This window comes from Amblyomma mixtum, chromosome 8 (assembly GCF_055824585.1).
Source record: "Amblyomma mixtum isolate Tamu chromosome 8, ASM5582458v1, whole genome shotgun sequence".
In the NCBI taxonomy this organism is placed as follows: domain Eukaryota; kingdom Metazoa; phylum Arthropoda; class Arachnida; order Ixodida; family Ixodidae; genus Amblyomma; species Amblyomma mixtum.
In genome coordinates, this window is record NC_143019.1 from 70,280,334 (window position 1) to 70,295,427 (window position 15,094).

A 15,094-nucleotide genomic window follows, 5' to 3' on the forward strand; every position below is an offset into this window, starting at 1 on the left:
CCCGCATGGGATCATCTCAGTTGTGTGGATGTGCCATTTCTTTAACAACAAAAGAGCTGGCATACCTGCATCACACGTGGAATTAATATCATTTCCTTTCCCCCTTTTTTGGGGTTTTTTTTGGGTATTTTGGTTTGCCCTTCGTGATTGTGATTGTGACCATGAAGTTTCCTGTTTTTGCACTTTTTATGTACCTTTTGCACCCTCAGCACTCTTCAGATGTATCGCCCTCTAAGGTTTATCTTGACGATATCATGTATGTTTCTTCTTTTTGATTTACTTCACGAGATGGGTATATATGTCATGTGTTCTTCCATTAAAGTTTTAGTTGCGAAAAAGCGCTCGTGTTGTGTCTTCTCTCCTACTTAGTCCTCGTTTTTGGCGCTAAACTTCATCATGAATAAGATTCAACTAGCCCAACTTTCCACCTTACTACTAGTAATTCATCCTCTAACATTAATATCTAACGCCGACTGCGTGAACAGGGCAGGAGGCTAAAACGAAAAATAAAATGTCAGTGGTTTAGCTCTGGTTCAACCTGGTTGTGTTGCGAAAGCGATGCCTGCCTGGTTACCCTTGATTCGTTCCACCGTTTTCGCGTGTCTTATCCAACTCCGTGCTCTCCATAACGACTGATCTCCACTGAGGCATACCCTCAGAACGACACCTCCTCCCCCTGTACTACGCACAACTGGTGAAGCAAAGGCTGGCGACGGCGGCGCCATCCGGCGAAGCGAGCGCCGGTGGCAGCGGCGCCAACTGGCCAAGCGCGGCGGCGGCAGCTGCTGCGGTTGCTGGGCGACAGCTCAAGGCCATTCGTGGAGTCGACGCCACGGCGAAAGTGCGGCCACGCGGAAGAGGCGAAACGGTGGGCGCAGGGTCGCTTTCGCAACAAAACTACACAGGCGAGCTGATTTGTTAAATTTAAGCAGAAAACACTACATGAGGAGCATGGCTCTTGAAACTTTAAGCAGATGTTCAGGAGGGCATGCTATTGGGTGATCCGGTCATGCATGGTTAAGGAAGGGTACAGCGCAAAAAAAAAAACACGGATGAGAAGGCAAGGATGGGCGCAGTCGGCTTCTTCTCCGTGTATAGATGCATCCTTGTATACATGCAGTATAGATGCGACGTAAAGAAGTACGTTCCTTCACGCGTAACCCGGAAAAAAAAATGCAAGAGCGATGAGTTCCACAAAATGTATTTTAAGTAGTTGTCTCGAAGTGTTTCTTTTTGTGTGCCCGGAATTAATGTTAATCAACTGCATAACTTACCGCTTGTACTGGATTCCATTGTTTAAGTGCAGCACCTGGTGTTATGAGTTACTTCTGAATACATGTTATATAACAAAGTCACGCGGTTTCTGTATTTGGCAAATTCAGGTCCTATCCGGGTATAACATGTGGCTGTCATAGAAAGGGATATTTTAATGAAAAGGGTCGACAGCCGATTCTTCCGAGAGCTACCTAAGACCACGGAAGTTTAACAACTTATCAACACTTCAGTCCTTGCCTCGTGCTTCACGTGAATCAAGCCACTTTTCCGCTGGAATCGTTGAAATCAGTGATAACCAGCATTTTCTTAACGCATTAGCTAACTTTATATGAATAGAAAATGTTTGCAACACTCATTGATCATGTTCATGTATTTCTTGTTTGTAGCCACTCCACTCTTGAATACGTCTGGTGCTGAGGGTTTAACACAGATATAAATAAACTTTGACTGGATATTTTTCACCAAGAGGTAAACGAGCCTTTGGTGCCACCTAAAAGAGAGTCATCGGTCGCGGATGCTTTAAAAACCCTCGGCGCTGCGCACCCGCTCCGTTGTGACAGTATTGAAGCCGACGAGCTACGTTCATATTTCTGGCGCCTACCATTTCGGCGCTTCCTTGTGCGTCGTCTTGCCTCTGAAAAATAACCTCTGAAAAGTTAAAAATCCGGAAACCCGCGACAAAAAAAAACTATGGTGTGCCTCCAAATGCGTGAGTGAGCCAACATGCATCTTGTGTCGAAAGGAGTGAATGGGCGCAGAGGAGCCACCATGACGTTTCGGCACGAATGAATTGGCACAGGTGAGACATGAGTGCCAGTAGTAGTAGTAGCGACCAGAAGTCGCTGTTTTTCTCCCCTTCAGCGCCAAGCCAGTCGAGCCAGGTGGTGATGGATAAAGAAAGTGGGGGGTAGGAACCCGACTGCTGAGCAGCCGGGCAATAAAAGAGGCAATGGGCCAGGTCCGCATAGTACAGGGGCAGTTGGGACAGGAAGGGTCTGATCGATAGCGATAGAGAAAGAGGCGAGGCGGGGTGATAACTGTATTAATATGGATGTGCTGAAGAAGGCGAGCCTCCGGCGCCGTGAGCGATGGATGAGGGGGAGGGTAAAGGCATTTGTCTAGGCGGAGCTCGAGGTAGACCTCTTTTATGGTGCGGCGAAGGGTGAGTCTCCCACCGTCCTCCGAGGGCTTGGGCAAGGGGATCAACGGTGCCCGGAAAAGTGTGTCTCGGGCGAGCTGATGGGCCAGCTCATTGCCTTCAATCCCTGAATGCCCAGGGACCCAGCGGAGGAAAGCGATGGAAGGCTGCAATGCGGAGATCGCTCGTTCAACCTCCTGTTGGAGAGAAGGGGTTAGGGTGCGTTTCTGTATGTGGTGTATAGCGGCTTGTGAGTCTGAATAGGCTGTGTACTCTTGGAGAGAGGGAAGGAGGGCAAAGGACTGGAGTGCATGCGCAATGGCGATGACCTCGAGGGACAGTGCATCCGGAGGGTGTAGATACGGCCCGCTGGTGTGGGTTTCAGGAGTGGGGAGGTGGGGATGGTACAGGGCATAGCCGCAGGAACCTTGAGGAGTGTCGTGCCGGCGCCCACATTTCGCTGGCGGGCCTGTCTAAACAAGCGCTGCGCGCTCGCCGACGCTCAAAGCAGGCCCAGACTTTCTCGGACAAGTCGCGACATGCAGCGTGACTCATCCCGACACCGCGGCGCCGACACGGACCCTTCCTCCTCTCCTCCTTTCCGTCGGTGCGAACTCCTCAGACGCTCGCCGGCTCTCGACCATTGGTCTAATTTGAACGGTGGCCAGTGATTGGAGGATTTGAACGGCTGGCTGCCGTAACCGTTTCCAGCGGCTTTAAAAGCGGAGCCGCGCTGAACCCGAGCAGCAGACGGGCTGCAGAAGAGCCATCACGCCGGAGCTACGCTCGCCGCCGGGGGCGCCCTTCTTCTGTGTGCCTGCCCGTGGTGCTCTTGATTCTTGTATCATGTAAAAGCCCTTGTACATACTGTACATAAACGTCCTTTTACTCACCGTCGCCTCGACCGTTTTCTGGCTCGGACACCCAACCCCAACAGGAGCCACGAAGGAGGCATCCGTGTAGGCTACACCCTGGGTATCAAAGAGAGGGGAATGGTGCTGCGCGGCCGCATGACGACGGCCGGCGTGCAGGACGGGGGACATGTTGGTCGGGAGGGGGAGGATACGAAGATTGGGAGCAGGGGTTGGAATAGGAGAGGTAAAAGGGGCGATGTGAATGGGCGAGATACCCGCTTGAGTCAGTGACCACTGACCCTGACGGGTAAGGGAAAGGCGGTGGTGGTGGTGAAAAACATTTATAATGCAATAAATATTTACAGAGAGGTGGCTGGGGTAGGCCCTATTGGCCCTTTCCCCTAACAATACTAGGTGGAGCCCCTATTCCGGGGCCCCATTGGCAAGCAACGCCGCCCGCGTCCGGTGAACCAAGGCCTTTTGGGTCTTTAGGTCCTGACAGCCGAGCAGGGCCGCACCCAGTCCTCTCTGGTGGGGTTGGGGTTGGGGGGGATGGATGGGTTTTATTGACACGCCCAAACCATGTGGAAGGTGTCAGCCACCTCCCCACAGAACTGCCACGTGCCATCAAAGGATGCGTTGAAATGTGTAAGTACCGCCGGGCACAGTACAGTGTTAGTAAGAATTTTGATGAGGAGGCGCTCGTCAGCGCGATCCAGTCCCTTACAAGGGGCCGGGTAGCGCCGGTGCTCCTCCTTGTAGTAATCGGTGATGTGTTTGAATGTAAGGGCCAGATTGTCTGATTGGGAGTAGGTGCCCAAGGACAGGGAGATAGCCCGGGGAGGGAGTGCGCGGGCAAGCTGCGAGTGACGATTTAGAGATAGAAGAGAACGGAGAGGATGAAAGATGCCTGTGGCAAAGGTCTTAGCGGTAGAGGTAGTGATAGGGAGATTTAGAGCTGTTTTGTAGAGGCCTACAAGGGCAGTCTGGAAAGCGTTAAGTTGCGTCTGATTGAAGGAAATGTAGGGTGCAGAGTACAAGACCATGTTGAGGGCCAGCGCGTGGGCAACTCGGCACGCGTGAGCCTCGTGGAGACCTGAGCGCCGAGTGACCACGCGCCGCAGTAGGTGAGTTTCGGAGTGGCAGGTGGCAGCATTCAAAGGAAAGCCAAAAACTTTGCACTGCGTGATGACAGGAATGGGAGAGCCAGAAAGGTGGAAAGGGACGAAGTGGTTGTATGAGCGCTGGTATGAGGAATGGTTGAGAAGGAGAAGCTCAGATTTTTCAGGAGCAGGAGAGAGGAAAGCGGTGGTGAGAAAGGAGTCAGTGAGATCTAGGCCACGTTGCAGGGTGTCCTGTACGTGACCGGGAGAGCCCAACGAACACCACAGAGTGATGTCATCGGCGTAAAATATGTGATGCAGTTCGGGAATTTCAGCTAGCTGAGAGGCGAGAGGGGCTATAGTAAGATTGAAAAGGGTAGGAGAGAGAACAGCACCTTGATGAGTGCCACGGGTGAGGTGGTGGGGGTCGGACAGATGGGTGTCTACTCGAAAGTGAGCCACACGTTTAGAGAGAAATGAAAGGATATAAGAGTATATGCGGGGGCCACAGTCCAGGGAGTCGAGTTGGGAAATGATGTGTCCTGGCAAACACCGTCAAAGGCCTTGCTAACGTCGACAGTCACAAGTGCGTGAATTTGAGTGGGGGTAGGTGACAGAAAGGTGTGCTGGAGAATCAGAAATATGTCTTGTGCACAGACGCGGCGTCGGAAGCCGATGAGAGAATGGGGGAAGAACTCCCTCGCCTCGAGAAAATTAGAGAGGCGAGTCAAGGCCATTCGCTCAAGGGTCTTACCAATGCACGATGTCAGGGAGATTGGGCGGAAGATAGAGAGAGAGGGAGGTTTGCCCGGCTTTGGAATCATAGAAATAAGGAAGGAGGTCCAGGAGCCCGGCAAACAGCCGCTGTTCCAAGCCTCATTTTAGGTATGAAGGAGGAATTTTTAAGGCAAAAGCCTTTAATGCCTCATCGTTGTAAGCAGCAGTTGTCGACAGAAAATGTCACGCTTTTCAATTGGTCGAAACGGCCGTGACGTCACAGTGCGCGAATATCAAACGGGGCCAATTGTACTTTGCCTAGTAACCATGCAAACAATTGAAGGGATCGTATAGTGATGCTCCAAGTGGGACTGAGCTTAGTTAATTGCTTACTTAACCAATTAGCCTAATTAACCTTTCTAGTCAGACCAGATAAGCAAATAAAAACGAGTAGGAAATTGGTCGAGCTCGGGAATCGAACCCCGGTCTTCGGCGTGCGAGACGAGCATGCTATCCACTCCGCCATGCCAGCTTTTTTTTTTCTTTATTGCCTGTCTTTGGCTCATGACATTGCACAACAAAAATACACACAACGCTATATACATACGACACTGTCGTGGTCAGCCAGCACGAGACTGGCTTCGTCAGGTTAAAATTCCCGCAACATACACAACGGCTCTAGGCTTGAGAGCCATTCGGGAGGCTCCGCAGCTGCTTTTTGGATTGCAAGAAACCAGTCCACGCTTTCCCGAAAATAAATTCGGGCCGGTCGTGCGTCTTTGTCACAATGGTAGCCTGCCATTCTGGAGCGCCATATACAGTGGAGGCCCAAGAGCATTATGAGATCAAAAGGTGCCCCATCCTCATTATCAGTGCTTAAATAGCGAATTCCGTGCGCGTCAAGTGGTAGCTCTTTCTTTATGGTCCTTTGTAACACGTCCCAAAAATAAACCCCTTCCCAGCAATGCAAAAAAACATGGTCTATTGTTTCAGGCTGTTTACAAATTAAGCAGTTCGATCCCCACGGTAAAAAGAAATCCTTTCCCTCTAGAAACTTTTTAACTGGTAACGTCCCGGTGTGTAACTTAAAAAAGAAAGTCTTTACTCCTGGTGGCACCTGCATTTTCTTCACCCTTTTTAAAACATCCCCTCCCGGACCTCCACTGTACAAGGCCCTGTACATGGGCTCTGGGAAAACAATATCACGAAGATCATTGTACAACTTTTTCCTTTTGGTTTTCCACAAATAATCGGTGGAAAAACGTGCCAAAAGAAACCGAACGCTTGCTACAATCTCTTTGCAGTAACCAAAAGTTCCACCAGAGAGCTCTTCTGTGGATACCACAAACTCCGGCAGCAATCGCCGCAGCTTCACTTGGCACACGGTGCGCAAGAACGCGTCTGTGACGTCGCGAAAAAACAAAAAACGGTTCACCAGCTGCCTTAAAAAGAGGTGCCCTAGCCCTAGCCCCCCGTCTTTTACCCGCCGGAACAGGTTCGTTCTGCTACAACGTTCCCATTCGGACGCCCATATGAAAACTGCAAAAATCCTGTGTAGCTTCTGAACGTTCACACGCGAGCAATGCAAAACCTGCATCACATACCAGAGTTTTCTAATAAAAAAAAGATTGCAGACTGTAGCTCTGGCGAAAATTGAAAGGTTGGTGCCTGTCCATTTCCCAGCTCGGTCACGTGCGTCTTTAGTTTGCTCTTTCCAATAGTCCTCGCTATAGCGATAAGCATCGAGCGGAACGCCCAAATATTTGCCCGGGGTCGTCGCTCACGGTACGTTGGCGAAATGGTCCGGGTGGGATGGCCACCATCCATGCCAGAGCCCAAGGCACTTGGACCAGTTAACCCCGCTACCTGTGACTTCGCTGAACGCGCGTACACACCCGACAGCTTCACTTATGCTCCCCTGATCAACCGTAAATACTGCAACGTCATCTGCATAGGCCAGCAGCTTAACTTCAGCTGCTTGTAACCTAAAGCCATTAATACTATTGTTTTCTATGATTTTCATGCACAGCGTTTCGATTAAATACAAAACAAGAGAGGGCTGAGGGGGCAGCCCTGACGCACCGAACGCTGCACGCTAATGGGGGCCCCCAGACTCTTGTTAACAATCAGCCTCGTCGTGCAGTTTCGATACGCCAGGGCTACACCCTTACGGATAACTGAACCGACGTTCACATGGTCTAAAACGGCAAACAAAATTTCATGAGAAACACAATCAAATGCCTTTTCAAGATCAATCTGAAGCATCGCTACTCGCCCATTGATGTCATCACAGCTTTCAAGCACACTGCGCGCTTTGTGAATGTTGGAAAAAATTGAGCGCCCTTTGATTCCACATGTCTGGTGGGGTCCAACAATATCCGATATCACTGTCTGCAGTCTACGCGCCAAACCATCGAGCTGGCATGGCGGGGCAAAATTCTCCGCCATGCCAGCTCGATGGTTTGGAATGAACTAAGGCGCGTCTAGTGAATACGGTGTCTTCGCTCACTCTCATCCTCCTCCCTTCCCTTCCGGTGATGTTTAGGTTTCTACCGAGATATGAGAGAGATACATTTCCTTTCCTTAAATACAATTTTCATTTCCTCCATTACGGGCCCTCTTTGTCTTCTTTCACTCCCACTTCCTCCCTTCCTGTACGGTGCTGTTCAGGTGTCCACCGAGATGACACAATTTCTGCGCCATTTCTTTTCCTCAAAGAGGAAGCTGTCACTTGGAGACAATTACAAACAGGCTCTTTCCCAAACCTACATATACTAAACAAAATGCACCCTACGATATACACGAACAAATGTCCCTGGTGCGACGAAAAACCTACACTATACCACATCACATGGGCCTGCCAAAACATAGACGTGGTCCCCAAAATACAAAACCCGAGTGCGGAGCAGTGGGAGACTCTGCTGTCCAGCGACCGCTGCGAAGACCAACAAGGTCTGGTACAGCGAGCTCAACGGGCGGCAGTGGCCAGCGGAGCCCTGGACTGAGGGCAACCGACCACTGGTTAGAGGCGGACGACTTCGACAGAGAAGGCTCCTGGGGGTAGAACCAAGACGTCTCTGAAGAAGCCCCCAAACCGCAGAAGAACCATTACTGTAAATAAAGTTTTCCCTTCCTTCCTCAAAAAGCGTTGCGTTCAAAGGGCAAGGCATCGCGCCGAACAGGTGGTGGCGTTCCGTGGACTCCCTGCCAGCGCTACAACACGCTGTCGCGTTCCACAGCTAAAGGCGAAGCTTAAGCGTCATTAATAAGCACTTAATTAGTATTCAGGCATTAATCAGTAATTAACCATAATTAGTAATTTGTCATCACAGTAATTAATACTCAATTATATGTGACGCCACCAGTTGCACTGAAGCAGTCAAAGTTGTGCGGAAAACACTTTCGCCTCTACGCACTTTAGATAGGCAAAGTGCCCCCTGAATTTTTTTGGCGCAGTCAGGAAGGTTGCGAAGTGTGGTATATGTAATGGCATCCTCACCGGGAGCCGAGCGTGTAGCATTAGCAGCCAGAGCCGATTCGAGCTCTCGGAGAGTGAAGGAGTGGTCCAGATCGGGGTTAGGTTTCACCACCACCACCCGAGTACATCGGCTAGGAGGGTGCCAGAGGGGGAGTGAGGTAGAGAGAGGGGAGCTGATCGAAAATAAGTGGATGGATGGAAACAACTTTATTACACACACAAAAAAATCTTCCAGGGTGGTCCCCTACTGGTCCAGGAGTCCACGGGCTTGTGCTTCACGTAAAGCCCGATCCACCAGCCATTTCTGGCCGGCGGGCTGAGCGGTCCGTAAAGGAGCCTCCCAGGAAGAATGAGTGGGATTGGGAATGGGGGGTACTGCCTTTGGGGAAGGACATTCCCAAAGGTAGTGGAAAAGTGTGGATTTGGGCACGCCACAGGTGTTACAATCAGGAGGAAAGGTGGGGTGAAAGCATGAGAGACGGTGGGGTGAAATAAAGCAGCCTGTCTGTAACTGCCGCCATGTGGCGCTGGATAAGGGCGACAAGGGTTTAAAGATAACAATGGTAATGTAAATAAATCTGCAGTGGAAGTTACCAAAAAGCGATTGGAGGATTGGTGGCTGAAAAGCAGAGATGTGGCATAAGGTTAGAATTGTAGGAAACTGTAGGTAAAGAAGATGGCGATTCTTAATGAGAATTGCCAACACAGTAAACAAAAAAATAATAAAGAAAGAAAAGCTGAGCATGGTGGAAATTGTCACCACCCCGTTTCAAAGGGGGCGCTCCTATCCATCCATCCACCCACCCACCCACCCACCCATCCATCCATCCATCCATCCATCCATCCATCCATCCATCCATCCATCCATCCACCCATCCACCCATCCACCCATCCATCCACCCATCCACCCATCCACCCATCCATCCATCCATCCATCCATCCATCCATCCATCCATCCATCCATCCATCCATCCATCCATCCATCCATCCATCCATCCATCCATCCATCCAAGGGACTGTGGGGTGGTGGCATTGTCATGCGGCTGAATTTGTAAAATGTGGTGATTTGGCGATGTGTAGAGAGGACTGATGGGGCTTCTTGCGCAGGGTTGGGTGCCTGATCCTCCGGGGTCCGGGAGGAGAGTTCTCGGGCCAGCGTATGAACGCGCTCATTACCGGGGATCGAGGCATGCCCAGGGACCCACGACAGAGTAACCGTTCGGTCGAGAGAGGTGGCCGTGTTAAGAATACGGTGTGTTGCCGGAGTCGCCACGCCCTTTAGGTAGTGGCGGTACGCGGCCTGTGAATCTGTGCAAATTTCGGTTATGTTTTTGTCAATGATGGAGTGGGCCAGAGCAAGTGCGATGGCGGCTCCTTCCGCCTCTGCAGGCGAATTAGTTCGGATAGTGGCGGCGGCCCCCACTGTGCCGTCTTCATAGGCTGCGACTGCCGTGAAATATCCTGCTTTAGAATTTTGTGCCGCGTGGACATAAGGGATATCGGAGCGGTTGCTGTATGTTTTGGTGTTATAGCTCGCTCGTGCCTGCCGCCTACTGTGATGTAGACTAGCACTCATATTGCGCGGTAGGGGCTTCTGATATATGTGATCCTGCGTGCTCAGAGAAATCATGTAAGGTGTAGGACTTGTTGGGGTGGGAATTGGTGGATTGAGACGTAGCTGTCGCAGTAGGTATTGTCCTGTTTCCGTGCGACTCAGGCGGGCTAATTGGTTGGTGCGTTGAGCCTCTATTAATTCGATCACTGTATTGTGGGTACCAGTGGCCAGGAGACGTTTCGTGTTAACCGTCCGTGGAAGACGTAAGGCAGAGGTGACAGCCGTGCGTATTAGGATGTCTGCCTGTTGTGTTTGCCGCTGAGTAAGCATGTGGTAAGGAAGGGGGTAGGTAATGCGGCTAATGATTAGTGCATTTGTCATATTGAGGGTCTCGCGTTCAGGCAGCCCATGACTGCGTGCTGCCACCCGCCTGATAAGTGCAGCGACCTGTTTGGTCTGTCTCTGCAAGAGCTGAAGGGTAGCGATTGCATCGAGTGTGTTGTTAATGAGAAGGCCGAGAATCCACCTGAGGCGCAATGGGCACTGGATTCTCGTACATGTGCAGTTCAATCGGGGGGTCACTGGGGAGGTGTTTCAGCTGCAGGAGTTCCGATTTATTTGCAGAGCAACGGAGGCCTGTGTCTGCTAAATGAGTGGTGGTGATGTCTATGGCAGAGTGCGGGATATCCTGGGCTGTTCCAAGGGATCCTCCCGTTGTCCAGAGGGTTATATCATCTGCGTATATGGCTGTGTGGAGCCCTGGGACAGCAGCAAGGGCCTTTGCCAGTGGCGCTAGGGCAATGTTAAAGAGTAAAGGTGATCCGCCCCTTGTGTGGTTCCCCGGTTAGGCAGGGGGAAAGGCTGGAAGGCAATATCCCCAAGGTGGAGGTCTGCCGTGCGCCCCTGAAGGAAGGCCCGAATATATTGCCATATGCGGGTGCCACACCCCGTGGTGGCTAATGTCGTGAGGATATGATCATGGCTTATTGTGTCGAACGCCTTATGCATATCTGCCGCCACGGTGGTTTAGTGGCTATGGTGCTCGGCTGCTGGCCCGAAAGACGCGGGTTCGATCCCGGCCGCGGCGGCTGAATTTCTTTGGAGGAGAAATTCGAGGCCCGTGTACTGTGCGATGTCAGTGCACGTTAAAGAACCCCAGGTGGTCGAAATTTCCGGAGCCCTCCACTACGGCGTCTCTCATAGCCTTAGTCGCTTTGGGACGTTAAACCCCATAAACCAACCAACCAACCTTATGGATATCTAGGGCCAGTATGGCTCGCGTAGAGGCTGTACGACGCTTAGTGCAAAAGAGCGACTCTTTAAGCGCGACAAGTACGCCTTGCGCCGAGATGTTTGGGCGGAAGCCGAATTGAACGTTTGAGAGAAAGCCTGTTATTTCTATGAATGGCTGCAGGCGATTGAGAATGACATGCTCGAAGAGCTTGCCGACACAGCTCGTTAAGGAGAAGGGGTGCAAATTTCGAAGAGTGAGGGCTTTGCCCGGTTTGCGTATAAATCGCATGCTGGCATGGGTCCAGGCTGATGGGAGCGTCCCAGCTTGTTGTAGTTATTAAAGAGCTCCGTGAGTTCCTGGAGGGAGACATCATCCAGATTGAGTAGTGTCTTGTACGTTATGCCATCCGGCCCCGGCGCCGTAGAGCGGTGAATACTAAAGAGTGCTCGACGGACTTCGTTTCAGGTGATGTCGGCATCAAGTTCTGGGTTAGGTGGAGGTAGATTGGGTGGATCGGCCGACTGAAGAGATGTGGGTATATGTGTCCCGTAGTTGGCCAATTACGTCGGTGCCCTTTTGGAGCTCTAGTTGTATTAGGCATTGTGTGTTTACTTGTGTTTGAGATTTAGTGGTTGTCGGATTCAAGAGAGCGCGTAGGAGTGTGAGGATCTGTGAGATTGCAGGTCTTATTTTAAACAAACACAAAAGTACAAACGATAAAGGAGGCGGATTTTATCGGAAAGGAAACCAATTTCAATATGAGCGAGAAAAAAGGAAAGGAACAAGAGAACAACGCAACAACACACGGGAAAAACACACGGGGAAACAGAACAAGGTGCTTACGAAAAATGCAGAAAAAAGAGTCAAAGAGGAAAGTCACACTACTTGTCTTATTCGAGCAACGAGCGGAGAGGACTGGCTGGGTGTCGGGCAGTCAAGGAGTCTCTTGGCGTTCCAACGTCGATGCAACGCTATCGCAGCGTCAGCGTTCGTGGGCTCCCGGCACGGTTCCCAGGTCTGGTATCCCGGAAAAAGGTCACGTAGGCGCCAGAGGCGGCCTGTGTGGAGCAGCTGACGGATGGAGAGAGAAGAGTGGCGCCTGGGCCTGGTGGTTGAGGTCTCGACGATGGATGTCCAGGTCTGGTGGCCCGGACGTCTGCGGCTGAGGCCCAAGCCCGGAACTCGGGGAGCCAGCAGAACTCGTCCACGTCCGTCGCCCACCGCGCTCTTCTCTTCTCTGCCACGTAATCCTCTTCGACCTGCCCCGCGTTCCCCTCCGCACGCGCTCCTCGTGCTTTGTCTTCTACTCCTCACGAACGCCGCTTGGTGGCGCTATCTCCTTACAGAAGGCCCCCTCTTCGGAAGTTTTTTCCAAGGGAAAGAACTCAACTTCAGGAGAGCGACACCAGACGCGTTCGACGATCGCAACACAGAACATCGCACCACAGCGCGCACCCTACACACCACACACAAAACGACGGTCGTCAATGTTCGAAGCGTTCACAGACATTCGCACACACAGCACAGAGAGCACATGGAAAGTCAACGTGAAGCGTCCATAGAGGGCGAAGAAACACGGAAAGCATAAAAAGTAAGTAGCCGACACCCAAAAACAAACATGAACAAACACAGACAATGCCAACAAGAACGGGTGTGGGCTACATTCTTCCGTATTCCATTCTTCACATCAAACCACTTCACCGTCGCGAGAACTCTTTCAACTAGTACTTCCGTTTTCCTTTGTGAAACCGGTTTCTCCAAACCGACCTCGGTCTCCACCATGGTTTTAAATGTCCCCGTCCTACGATGTTATACACTCTGTGCCGGCCGTTGTCCGCCGGCACCGATGGAACAACGGCGTCATTTACTTTGTTCTCCCTTTCCTTTGACACAGTCGGTTGACACTTAGCACACGATCTGACATAACTCTTAATGTCAGCCTGTACACCGGGCCAGTAAAACTCACTGAGCACCCTAGCTATTGTTTGCCGTATTCCATGATGGCCGGATACTGCACTCTTATGCGCCAACTGAAGAACTTGTGTGCGTAAGCCCTTCGGTACCACCGCTTGCTCAACGACTTGGCCGGGACACACTTGGTACGTCCGGAAAAGAACACCGTCATCTGTATCAAAGGAGTGGGCGGTCTGTCCCTTGCCATGAAATATTTGCCCCAACTTCCTGCGACACACCTCTAAGGTCGGGTCTTCTTCCTGTTTGAGGCGAAACTCCGGCCGTGACAAGTGGAGTGTGTTCAGAGTGGGGCTTTTACTACTCTCTGAAACCTTTGCTGTCACCATAAGGGAAGGAACATCGACCGCACCCGTCATGGCAAGGGAAACTGCCTGATCAGTTAGAAGTGGCGGGTCAACCGAGAATAGAGGTTTAGCGCCAGGGACATTGCCTATTATGATGTCGTATAGGGGTGTAGACAAGCACCGCGCGATGGCCTTACCCGAAAATTACGGTGAGGAAATCACCACCTCCGCTTCCGGAACTTCTACACGGGTCCCATTGGCCAAGAATAATGTAGCCTGCTTCCCTGTAAGTGCCGCTGCCGGTACAAGCGACTCACGCACAACAATGCCGGTGCTGCCCGTATCCCGTAATACCGAACCAGGCTGGCCGAACACCTCACCGTGCGGCACGGGCATAGCAGTTTCCGCCGGGTTGGAAGGACAGACCATCTCCCCCAACTGACCCTCTACGCGCGTTACCTCTGCAGGGTTATCGGGATGTGAATATCGAGGTGTCATGCAACAGGCGGACTCCTCACGATCTCCTGGTCTCTTAGCTTTGCATGACTGGGCATCATTTCCTACCTCGCGGCACCAGGTGCAATACAATTGCTTCGGCTTTGACCGACAATCCGACGCCTTGTGCCCAGTCTTCTCGCAAAGAAAACATCGAAGGCGGGATTGTGAACGTTAAACCTCGTCCTTGGCTTTATTCATCGTATGCTCCCCCTGTTCTTTGAAGAACAACAAGTTATCTTGCCGCTGTGCTTCGAGAAAATGATCGGCAGCCTCCGCCAGCTTGGTAACTGTCTTGCCCTCCCGCTCACGTAAGAAAAGGGCTAAACGAGAATGACAGTTGTTCAGAAATTGTTCGCTCACGACCATCTCGCGAACCACCTCAAAAGTGCGGCCTTCTCCCCGCATCTCGACCCAACGGTCAAAGAAGCTAAACAACCTGGCAGCATATTGTCGCGAGTGGAAGAAAAAGACGAGTAGCGATTGCGGCGCGCCGACGACGACGTTGCTGCTGGTGGACCTGCCTGTTTTGTTCTGTGCTCTCTGTCTTCACCCGCCCGCGCCGACCCGCGGGCTACTGAGGAGAAAAAGGTACGGGCGTTGATGAGGGGTGTCCGGAATGACATCTTTGGAGGCCTCATACGCAATCCTCCGACCACAGTAGCCGGATTTGTCGCCGAAGCTACAAATATCGAGCACGCATTGGCGACAAGAACCAGTCACTTTCAGAGACTGAGCGCCCTTCCTGCCGTCTCAAGTCTTGCCTCGTCTGGCCTGGGCGGAGTTGGTCTAGCCGATGTTCGAGAAATAATTCGCGACGTCATCCGCGAGCAGCTGAAAAAGCTCTTCCCTTCTCCTGAGCAGCCCGCCTCTGTCTCCATCGCGTCGGCCGTTCGCGAGGAACTGCGACACACGCTGGCGCCACAAGACGTCCCAATTGTAGCTGCAGCCGACCCACCAACTCTGAGCTACGCCGCCGCAGTTCGT